The sequence below is a fragment of the Colias croceus genome, chromosome 2, assembly GCF_905220415.1.
Source record: "Colias croceus chromosome 2, ilColCroc2.1".
Lineage (NCBI taxonomy): Eukaryota > Metazoa > Arthropoda > Insecta > Lepidoptera > Pieridae > Colias > Colias croceus.
Window position 1 is genome coordinate 5,417,074 of NC_059538.1, and position 12,818 is coordinate 5,429,891.

Genomic DNA, 12,818 nt, shown 5'->3' on the forward strand with positions numbered 1-12,818 from the left:
GAAATGCAAATTACAGTTTGCAAAAAAGGGAGCTTATTATTTTTAGTGTTGTATTGTATGTTAATTATTTTCAAGTTTTATATTCGCCGTCAAAAGAAGGCTACCTACTAATATAAAGTTAAAGTTATGGTTCCATGAATTTGAATAATGCTACGAAATGTGTGAATATGTTTTGTAATATATCAAGTACAATATTTTGCTTAAATAAATACTTCTTTAAAATTCCTGGCCTTCATAACAAATAAAAAAACAATGATGCTCTAGTCCTGTAACAGAATAGGTATACGTACGTTCATAAACGTATTAAAGCTCTAGTACAAGTTGCTCCTGAACTCTGAAGTGTTATATACTTCCATCGAGGAAGTATTTGTGGGTAGGAAAATGGTTTGCATTTTTCCACAAAAGATAGAGAATATTTCGAACAAAAAAGATAATATGGTTATTCCCATAAGTAAAAAATATTACTATAATATTACGCATATGGTAAACCGACCTACTTTAATTAAAATACGAGTAATACGATAAGTTTATTATGAGCTATACGAATAATTATTTATATATTAATTATTAATGTAGGTAATATAATAGCTACCTACAATCGAGCATGCTTGCCCTTGGCTTCCAAAAATAAAGAAAATCCATCAAATCTCATATTACATGAGTATATGAGAATCTTATCGAAATAACGACCTTTCACCAATGAATTAGTCTAAGAGTCGGCGTTTAAGTTAGTATTTGTGTTCTGGTATTAATTACCTGCTTCTGCTACGACGGCTACGAGTATAATTAAACAAACAGAGTCAGTCTACAAATTTAATAAAAATTTAAAGTTGAACGTGATATTTAGATAGGAACAAAGTCATGCTTAAAACCCATAAACAAATGTTCTATAGGTATTCATGATTATATTATTAGGTAACATTATTTATGTAGTAAATTAACTATCAACACCTTAGTTATTTGAATTCATTGTATAATATAAATCGAAGAGTAAAAATAAGTTAATCAGCTCTCTGCGCATACGCTCTATATGACAATATGTAAGACGCGGGTAATATAAGAAGTTGACAGTGAGATTATGACACCGAACGTGATGCCACTGTATGGAGTTAACGAACATATTGTCACTTTATATCCTACTGTCAGTAATGTGGTCACCGTTCATGTTCTGCGGTCAGTTTACTAAATCAAAGTTAAATTATCGTCATGGAATTTGATGAATCTATGATCAGTATAATATATCAATTGATTTTTCTTTGTTATTTATAATATTATCTGAAAGTTAATTTGTTTAATTAAATAAAGATATCGGTCACATATAATTATAATAAAGAGTAGATGTATGCTAGAGTTCCTAGAAAGAGGATCACATCACAGATAATATAGAGCCAAAAATGTTTTTTTTTATTATTATTATCATTACTTTTGAATATAAAAATGTTCTGCAATGACATGCTAAAAGTTATAATAAAATATTATGAGTACGGACGACTCCTTATTGAGCGTTGAAAAAGTGGCACAATATGTGTTACCGTACTGTGTTCAAGTTTTCATTAGAATTTCTAATAATACGGCCGTATGACACAGATCAGTTAATGAGATAATAGAGTTAGGGTCGAACGAGTCACACGGTCACAACACGGGAGACTATTATTCCTTATTCGGCGTTCAGAATGTGTGCCAAACGTCAACACTGCCTATCTACTTCTTATCAGATGGCACGCATAATAATATTCATAAGAATCCGGTAGCTTAAAACTTTAAAGTCCATAAACGTATTAGCGACTAGCGACATGCAAAATTAATAATGCGACCTTTGAATAGACTAAATATAGAAATAAATAAAATGTAGCGACTGCGGTAGCCAAGTCAAAAGCCGCCATAAAAGGCGCTCGTGCGTCCTAGGCTACGCATATTTAATTAAAATTATTTATAGCTGTTAAACATTAGGAACAGTCTTACGTAAGGGGTCAAATATATAAAATGTCAACAGTTTCAAAGTGCATGCATAGAGTTCAATGGAGTTATCAAACTGCCTAAACTGAAAACAAAATTTTCAGCCTGTTCAAAACGCTACTTATTAACAACGTACTTACCTACTTATTATAATATTAACAGAAGTCATAGAAATGTAACATTTATACATTATCCAACGTCTACAATAATTTAACGATAAGTTCGAAACCGGTTAGGTCAAGGTGTATCGACGATAACTTATTTTAGGAGCAAAACAATAAATCAATGTACCAGATCTTAGACGTACTAAAATACGGGTCGTAAAGTTTAATGTTTAAAAACCATTTGGACTTTAGGACATTGGAGCGCCGAGCGTTCCTTAAATGCAAATCATTTAAAATAGTTTTTATACGGTTAGTTGAAGTATTTATTAATTTGTGCGTCTTAATGTCCTTAAATAACCTTGAAAACTTAAAAAAATATAAACTACGTATTTAGAATTGTAATAAAATTTAGCATGAATTATGTATGTCTACTTAATAAGTTTCATCTTAAATGTTTGGAATCCAGATAAACAATGGATTAAGGTTCATGTGATTATAATAATTATAATTTATTATATCTGACACGACACTGTATAAGTTAGTGGTACTTACGTAATCATTGTTATTTAATAAACAAAGAAATAATGACGTTCCATACAGAATTAATTTCAGCTTCATTTAAATGATTTTTAAATAATAGAGAAAGCGAAAATAATTAACACCGTATTCAAACCTTTTGTTTAAGATTCATTTGAATGGACTTTATTAGTGTGAAAAAAGCAAATATTTCTCACACTTTGAATTCTGTAAATGCAAAGAAACCTAACTAAATATTATAGTTATTTTAGATAATTTCCAACTAATTAGTATATTCTGAAGAGTGAAAGAAATTTATAAAAACATCTATTAATTTACCTCGTTCATTAGAAACGAAAAACATGAAATGAAACTTTCACTTTTAATTAATTAATTTATTAATAAATACTCTGTGTCACTTGAATATTTATTTATTATCACTTTAATATAACCATACAAATTAAAGTAAATTATATTACAGTTTTATACAAAAACACATAACAGTTTATTAGGCGGCCTTATCACTTAGCAGTGATCTCTTCTAGGCAACCAGGAATATTTTAAGCGGTGGAATAACATTGACGTAGTTTTAAAAGCTCAGATCAAAGCTCAGTTCCTATATGCACGACACTGACGAAGCTGCGTTTCCAAATTAATATATGTTTCCAACCTGTTTAATATTTAAACAATTATTTTTTTTTTTTTGTTTTTCAGAAGTGAATTGAGAGCTTTATGAAAATCGTATAAATATAAAACACTCCGACTACTAGACCGTTTATATAATAATCATAATATATCGCCTTTGACTTTCATCTAAAGAACTCAATAATCAGATAGAGAAATCAGTTCCATTTATATTAATCATTGAATCAATTTAAATCTAAGGACAAAGAAAGGGTACGAGTTTGAATGAGAGTCGTTCTGGACATTTTTGTTCTCTTAATTTACAGCTACGTAAAGCGGTGCCGCCATAAATAATTCAACACAAGGGCTAAGCAAGAACATTCATCGTTCTTGCGCTGCTATTGTATTAGTTTCTATATTTTAGTCACACTTACGAAGAAATGTACACACAAATCATTATACTTAGTAACACTAGGTACAATGGTAATTTAAGCATCCTTTATTTCAAGAGTAGTGGGGTTTAGTGTTGATGCAATACTTTTGTTCCTAACCACAAGCTTTACAAGTAATGTTTACGTTCTAACATTTAATCATATATTCAGAATGTGCACTGACAACTCATAACATTTGGCAGCCTTTCAAAGGAAGCACAGGTCGTATGTTGGCTAGGAGCCAGATATAGTATCTGAATGTACTGAACAAACCAATATATTTTTTTATGTAAAAAAACTTACAATTATTGCATTTTTGGATTTTTAAAATGCGACTATCACTTTTTTTCCCGAAACAGTTCAAGAACCACAAATTTGATTACAATATAATCTTATAACTCGACGTAAATTTTAAAAATATTTTTTTGTTCTTATATTTTTCTGGCTTAAGACCTGACCTTTGATTTTCCTTTCATCTTAAAGGTTAAATCTAGATATGTAGGTATTATATTATATCCTACTCGTTGTTATAATTTTGCTTTTGAATATGCACATAATGTACACACCCAAAATTAAATGAAATGATCTTGAAATTTTTATTAAAGAAATTAAGTGACTCTACTCATGTTAAGAATATATATACCTCAACCCTCTCAGTATTTTTTTTCGTTGTTTCTACCAATAAACAGTATGGTAAACTAGGAAAATCAATAGCACTACACATTTCTGTAGAAAAATGTATGAAATTTATAAAGAGTAATTTTCCTTCGCGAAAACTCCCGTAAGTATTGACGCTGATCATGATCTGTCTGTGTTGTTTAGTTTCCGTGACTCAGTATTATTTAGTTGTTCACTATCGCCAAGTACACTACTCGAAGTCGAACGGCAACCTCAGGACAAAAACCCACGACCAGTATGGTTTGAAACTTGTTTGCGGTCGGACGTACGCGCGTTGTTCTTTTGAGTTAAGCGCGCTGCTCTATGCGATAACTTAATACAAAATTCGGACAACTGTGGATGTTTCTTGTGATAAGTGTAAATAGATTGTGTTATCTAGTGCATATCAGTGTGTTGCAATTATTTATAAGCGATATTTGGTAGTACTGAATGTAGAGTTCTCGTCTCTAAGACGTAAACATGTTTGCTTACTATTTGTTGATACGTTTCTACGACATCCGCGTTAAGACCTTTTGTTTTATCAATTGGAACATTTTTGTTTAATCAATCCGTGATATTTACTATACAAATATTATCATATTTGGCATAATGAAAGATTAGAATTTATTCAATATTTATTTGAAAGTCGGTATTTAATCGATACTGCTATTAATTAAATGATCTTATTACTCCATAAATAATTATTTATGAATATAAGCATAAAATAAATATATACACTGAAAACTAAAAACTTCAATAAACACACCTTAAAATTTAAAAATGGTTTAGGGTAGCACTGTCGTTGTGTGAGAATTAAGAGCAGGTAACTGCATCCCCTTTTTTAATGATATTTTTAAACCCTCTACAAGGTATTGCTCGGGTCTTATTCACTTGTGCGTTTTATTCTCTGAATGTCATTGTGATGAAAGTGACGGAGAAGGTTATTGTTAGCTAACTTGTTGAAGAGAAACTATTGTCATTGTTTATATCAACTTCTTTACACATTTGGACACAACGGCCGAGGTCCATCGTGGTGAAACTTGTTAATTTGCGAAAATTTTACTGCCTGATAATATAAACAATAAACATCAAACACCGACCTTCTAAAATAATATGTTTATGCCAGAATAGGATTTTATTAGTGGCAACCCTTTGATATCAATCTTGTTTGATGTGTTTTTATAGATCCAACTTTATGATAGCCTCTCGTTTTGGTTTCTTCAAATTGAAACATAAATATTTTAATGACACATATTTAAAGGAATAAACTGCATATTTACGCTTTTAATATACAAAATACATACTTCCGTGTATGTTCTACAAACTAGGTATTATATATGTATATGGACAGAAGCTACATTTTGTTTTCATTTTATTGCAAGGTATGTTTATTAAAAAAAAACTAAGAAATATGGTTTTGCATAGCTTCAGCCTACCGCATAGCGTGCGTCTCTACATAGAACTCTACATACGATACCTATTATCAAGTACAATTTATAACATTTGGTAATCTTGATGACTTTTTAACATATTCATACGTTAGTTTTTGTGCAGCTGACCGTGAATTATACATAATTATAGTAATGTAACAAACAAAAAAAAACTAACGATAATTTCCTCACATTAGTTTAAAATTTTAAGCTTGTATCCAATGTCATAATTCATATCATATCATTCGTTTGTAAAGACAAAACGATATTTACTGGCAGTCTGCAGTATCTTCAATCAGACAAGCGCCTCCACAGCTCACTCAATTGAGGTTAATTCATATGGAGACTGGCCAGATACATGTGGAGTTCGTTTTATTTATTCGTTCAATAAACTAAATAGCCTAGTAAATTTAGTTCATGTTCATAAGGAAGTCAATGTATCGTGAAATTGTTTGTGAACAATTGCTTATTCATTCACATCATGTTATAATTATGTAGAGATATTAATAGACAGAGAATAAATTAATATATCTATAAGAGGGTCTATTAATACTAAAAGATCTCAAGTTTACCTCACGAAGTTTTTATATTGGTAACCATTACACGTCTTGTGCTTTTACGAAACATAATCTGGGGGCACGGCAGTGCCCCCGCCAAGTCGAGCAAAAAAAAAGCGGCACGGCCGTACCATCCTTTTCTCGAAGCAATTCGGGCCTTTTTCGACCCCCTATAATTCGGTTGTGGATAAAGCAAGAAACCTGAATCTTCAGTAACTAATCCGGCATTGTATAAACACGGAATATTTAAAATTTCAGTCAATTTGAACCAGTAGTTTAAGAATGACAACTTGTTAAAGTTTCTAAATTTTGTCACTCACTGACTCACCGATCATCAAAAGTCCAAGGCACTTCTAGCAGACTTAGAAGCTTCATATTTGGAATACATATAGAGTTTAGTGTCTTAATCATGGGAAAACTTAAATATTTTGTAATTTCGGTCCAGTTTTCCAAATACACCAACTGCATAAATAACTTTGTAATCCCATATAAATATATGGGATTACAAAGTTATTTATGCAGTTGGTGGTTGGTGGTGGTTATAAATTTAATAGGTGTAGATAGGTATACCTACCATATGAGGCAAGGGAGGGGGTATAGGGTGGGTAAGGGTGTGTTTAGCCCATGAAACTGAACAACATTATTACTTGTAAAATGGTCGACGTAATGAAAAACACATGACGAGCTTGGTCCGGTCAAAACTAAATTTGAAATTATTAATAGAGCTTATGTTCATCGCGAACAATTTCCCATATGTATAGCCTATGCTATAACTATACATAAAAGTCAGGGCCTAAGCCTAAGTAATGCGCTGATGGATATAGGTTCTGCAGTGTTCACATCCGGTCAAGCTTACGTGGCACTTTCGAGAGTTACAAGTCTGGGCGGTTTACATCTCATTAATGTCGACTTTGGAAGTATTAAAGCGCAGGAATCATCAATTTGTGAATAAAACAGATTAAGAAGTATTTACCGTCCAGACTTGTCAAAAATTGAGACATCAAAGCCTCCGAGAAAAGCCCATAGAGACAGGGAGTGGGCTTTGAGAAAAACTGTGGCTGAAGCTCAAGAAGTAGTACCGGAAAAGAAAAAGAGGAAGACTACATATAAAAATAAGAAAATATCATAAGACCTTTAACAAAATTCGTTAGAAGTAGATGGTATCAAAAAGAAAGGCTCTACAAAAAGAAGTGAGATCCCATCAAAAACATTCTGTAAAAAACCCAAGTCTCGCAGCTCAGTCTTTCTACCGTCAAAAGTTGTGAGATCCATGTAATACCAAGTCGGTTAATCTATTTAGTGTCTACTTGAAGGACCTTCTGTCTTAAGTTATTACATAAGTTATTATCATGCCAATATTAAAAATATTTAACGTTTTAAACAAATAGATCGACTTGGACATCGCTTGATTTGATTATTAGTATGTATCACACTACACAGCACGACGGGCCAGCGACCAACAGGAACGAGAGTTTCAATCGCGTGAGGCGCGAGAGACTAAAGAATCTAATATAATATTGTAATATTCATTTTGTTTTCATGCGATGTCCAAGTCGATCTATTTGTTTAAAACGTTAAATATTTTTAATATTGGCATGATAATAACTTATGTAATAACTTAAGACAGAAGGTCCTTCAAGTAGACACTAAATAGATTAACCGACTTGGTATTACATGGATCTCACAACTTTTGACGGTAGAAAGACTGAGCTGCGAGACTTGGGTTTTTTACAGAATGTTTTTGATGGGATCCTTTATAGGGAACAAACAATAAACGTGTTCAATTGTTTACAGAAGCGAGACAACGAACTCATAAAATGTACATATAAAAAAATTTGAACTTTTACATGTATAGAACAGTTCAAATGTGACCGTGTAGGTAAATTATTAAAATAACAAAATGAAACAAAATACAAAATTGAAATATATCGTACTAATCAATGATATAACATAGAGCTTTAATTGAGCTTTTGAAAAAATTTTTATTCAATTAGAGTTAGTAGGACTTTAATTTATTTTTGAGACCAAAGTTTGATTCTATACAAGTATCAAATGTAATGGTTCTACGATTTACGATTGAGAATTACCTATTATTTTCTGTAAAATTGACTTACATCAGCGTAATCACAATCCAAGTGAACTATAATATTTAATGGCATCCGTTGCAGAAATGTTTAAACTTGTTATTATAAATTATAATATGCTAGGCAAATTTTATTGGTATGATTTGAAGACCTGATATATTATTTTACATTCAAACAAGCATATTTCTAGGCAACCAATTTAATAAAATTTGCGCGTTGAATTACATATCCCTATTCAAGATAAATTGAGTTACATCGAAATGAATACTAGTCCCTCTTAACATTGCTTAACCATGCGGGTGATACTCATTGTTTAATTCCAAGGATCAACAGCCATATTATTTATGTATGAAGTGATACACAATACACCGTTATATTATGGTTAAATTGCAAAGCTACAGCTTAATATTAATACGCAAAATCTTAGCCAATACGTTAAAACTAACAAATACTTCAAACGTTTTATTTTATTCGTTAAAAATGCGGGAGAATTTTAACATGCTTTTTTACTTTGACATTAATGTTCTCGCAAAGTTATCAATGAATACGTAATATTCTTAAACCCGTTGATGGTTTACGTCATCAGCAACCGTCGACATCGGCCTTGACAGGACCACTTTACTGTATGACCTTCCAAAAATTATAATATTATTACTTTTTTTTGTCGTTACCTACTTGTAGATACAAATTTTGATGAACACTGTTATTTTAAAATTATAATTCAAATTTTTTGTGAAGTTAAAATAATTGTTATTAATTTGACGTGAAAATTAAAATAACAAGAAGTTTACGCACAATCAAACCGACTTAAAATGATTTTTAAAAATTAACAGCACGCATATTCTCGGAAAGCCCTTATGAAGTGTACCAACTGGTTTTGAAGTAAACATACGATTAGGTGGAAACATCCGTAAGTGGTTCAACCGCTATTATCCTACATACAAGTGGGGAGGAAGGAAGCTCTACAAGTACGGCTTGTATCTATTCAGGAAGCGCTGATCCCAGTCTCATTAAGTAGGATAAGCTCGGATCAGAATTTAGTTACACTTTTTGCTTATTGGTTATACTACTACGTTCCGCTGTTTGAAATAGGTATGTGCGTGCAAATAGTAACAATAAAAATATCTTTCAATGCCCTGATAAAGCCGTAGCGTAGCCCAGAACAATAGTTAAAAAGTATTCTCTTATCACTGGCCCGACCAAATCATCAAGATAAGCTATTGTTATCTTAAGCTTAAACGTTTTTAATAAATAGATAGTCGAGTTATTTAGTTTTTGTGACATTTTTTATTAACTCCAGTCGTTAAATTTGGTTTGCTGAATATAAAGTTGGCAGTGTATAGAATACAAATTCGTCACAGTAGATCGGTTATTCCTGATTAGCATAACAATAGAAGTAGAGGCCAGAGGTTAAACGGGTTCCTTTATAAATTCTGCCAAGCATATATGACAAACAGATCCGCGATAACAACGCCTAGCCCACGCAGTCTAAGAGAAGATGAACCAATGAATCTTGTCACGTGTTTTTTATTGTATAAATATGAATAATGAATTGCTTTGATTTTTTTTCAATATCTAATTGGACTGCCGCACCTACAACAACTAATAATGATATTATAAATGTGCCCTAAATAATAATAATTGTTACAGAAAAGGTACTGAAATTCATCGATAAGAATGTCCTAATTAATTTGGCTTTTGTTTAATGTGATCTTATTTAAATTCCTTGACCGCGTTTTCAAAATAAAGTTTAAACAGATGACGCTGTTATGTACCTCTCTTTCATATCAAATATCTTCTGGTTACGTTATGCTCTGACTCGCTGCGGGCCATGTGCACGACAGATGCGGCATTCGAGCCTCTATACGTAAAACTTGTTCTACATTATTTCTTCGCTTTGCATATTCGCATTGTAATAAGGACCAACATAAACATTACTACTTCTAACTTCCTTGCTTTTGTCTGTCTTCACCTATGTGATAAGATATATGAAGTATCGTGTTTCTGTGATCATCTATAGAAAACAGACGTGTTTACGTGTAAATAATATTGCAATTATTATTTCAAAATCGTACATTTAATGATAACAACACTTAAGTACATGCATTCTACCTCCGCTCGAGTTGCCTTTAGATTATCAATATCCTTTTTTGCGCAGAACGTTGATTTGCGTTCATACTATAATGAGTAATCCACATATGTTAGAGAATACGTAATCATTAGTATATATAGATGGAATTTAAGTTATTTCCTATAAAACGTGTATAAAATGTATAAAAGCTGTTACATACGTAGAATTAATAAAATCTCTAGTCTCTAGTAAATTGATGTGAATTTTAAAATAACACCCAAAGTGTTCATACATTCAAAAACCTGTTTGCAAAACGGGTAGATACTTTCTAGACACGCAATTCGATCCCGTCAAATAGTATCAATGCTTTCTACATTTGATTCGTACCTATAATATATCATCTTGGTAAAAGCGAAACGTTGGACGCAGTAATAATGTTCATAAAAAATTATGTATTTGCGTACCTTTACATTTGCTTTTATGTGAAGGGTATATACTATAAACAGCAAAGATTTGTTCTCAATATTCCCACTATTTGTTAGCATTTTCATCTCAACGCATTCAGTCATTACTGCTTCGCTAAACAATCGATTCCCAAACAGTATGTGGTACATATAAATACCGTTAGGGTTATGATCTGTTTACAATAGGTTTTTGTGTAAGTAACTTTCTAACAAACACTAGTGGTTGCACCATGCATGTCAATTTGGCATTCCCATACTTAATGGTACCTAAAGACTAAAGATGACAAACTATAATTGAAATCATTTATTATTTTTATTTAGTTTTAATACAAGTTTTCTATCAAAACTTCCTCTCCTTAAAACATATCAAATTTGAATATATATTATCAAGAGCGAAAGAAATTGTATAAATTTATACTCTACTATTTTATGGTACATGTATGATCCTTGTATTACACAGTCATTTCTCCATATATGTAGTTTTATATCATAGATAAATATAATATAGCCAACGCATATATCTGTAATATATACAATATAAATAATAAAATAGTATTGACACAATTTAACAAAGTTCACAGTTATCTCGTCACTTACAGCGGTTAACACAAGGAGATACATAAATTACAATAACATTATATCTGTCGTTTAAATCATGTTTATTGATGTGATTCAGTGTTTACTTATGGATTGCAATAAAATATATACAAATTTATAATACTTAGGACTGATTTATCAATCCTTAGTTAAAACTTATTCGTCGAATATCTTAGGTATTACCTATATTATAACCATTTTAAAAAATGTGTTCTAAGTGTCCGTCTTTTGCTATTCTACAAGACATTTTTATATTGTTGTGTAATAATTGTTTGGGCGTATAGATTGAATAATCGGAACTTAAGAGAAATGCAATGAAACTAGAGTATTGATAGTGACTATAGGTGCACAGTCACTACATCTCCGTAGCACAGGTCGTTGATACGAAATTACAGGCATAACCCTACATTAGTCAGAGTGAGATAGCTATACAAGTATTCAATTTTTCACTGTTCCTTCTAAGGTTCTCAAAGGTCGATGCAACAAAAATTAAAAAAAATCATATAGTTACATATGCGGCTTTTCTTTTGACTATTTATGAAGCTTTTCCTTGTCATAATTAAATTCAATTCTATAATAATATAACTCATAGCCAGATAAATCAATAATTCTAAAATGTTATTAAAAAACTTAATCAAATTGAAATATACAAATTAATAATTATGCTGTCAAACTGTCTTTCTTTGAATATTTCAAATGGCATCAGTATGAAGAAAGTTATAATAATAAGTACGAATAGGTACTTTGAGACACCGAGCACAAGGGCTTGAACTCCCCTCGGTCTTGGCACAGTTAGTTTAATGCAAGCACTCGTCTGTCCCATGATTAATTATTTGACCCGAATAATGATTGTATGCTTTGTTTGAATATTAACAAGGCATAATTTTATGAAAGAACGTCATTAATTTTACGTAGGTGCCTATAAATACCAATACATTTTTTACTGTAAACAAAGAATATTAAATGATACATTACCACTACAATTTGTTCAGCATAATATGTATGTTTGTGTAGGAATCTATAAATTTTTGTATGAAGTTATTGGGTTTTAAATGTTGAAAGTACGTTGAATAAAGATTAATATTCACAACGACTATTATAGTCATTCTTAGACCCTACGAACCAAGTAAGCATATTAAGAATACATAAAATGGCGTTAGTCATGTCTTCTTCGAAAACTCATTGTTTATTCATATAAATAAAAAACGTACATTAGATTCTTTAAACAAATAAAATAGGAAATTAATTTATTAAAAGATAAACAAACCGACAAACAATCACATAATATAATTTAAAATGTGATTGAATTTATTCATAAAACCCTTTA

The 12,818-nt window shown here is 31.1% G+C and overlaps 1 protein-coding gene across 6 annotated transcripts in view; it reads left to right on the top strand.

The window, feature by feature from the left end:
* The window catches only part of LOC123703402 (protein sickie), a 136,217-nt gene that overhangs the window by 104,733 nt on the left and 18,666 nt on the right, over nt 1-12,818 (top strand). The window lies entirely within an intron of this gene.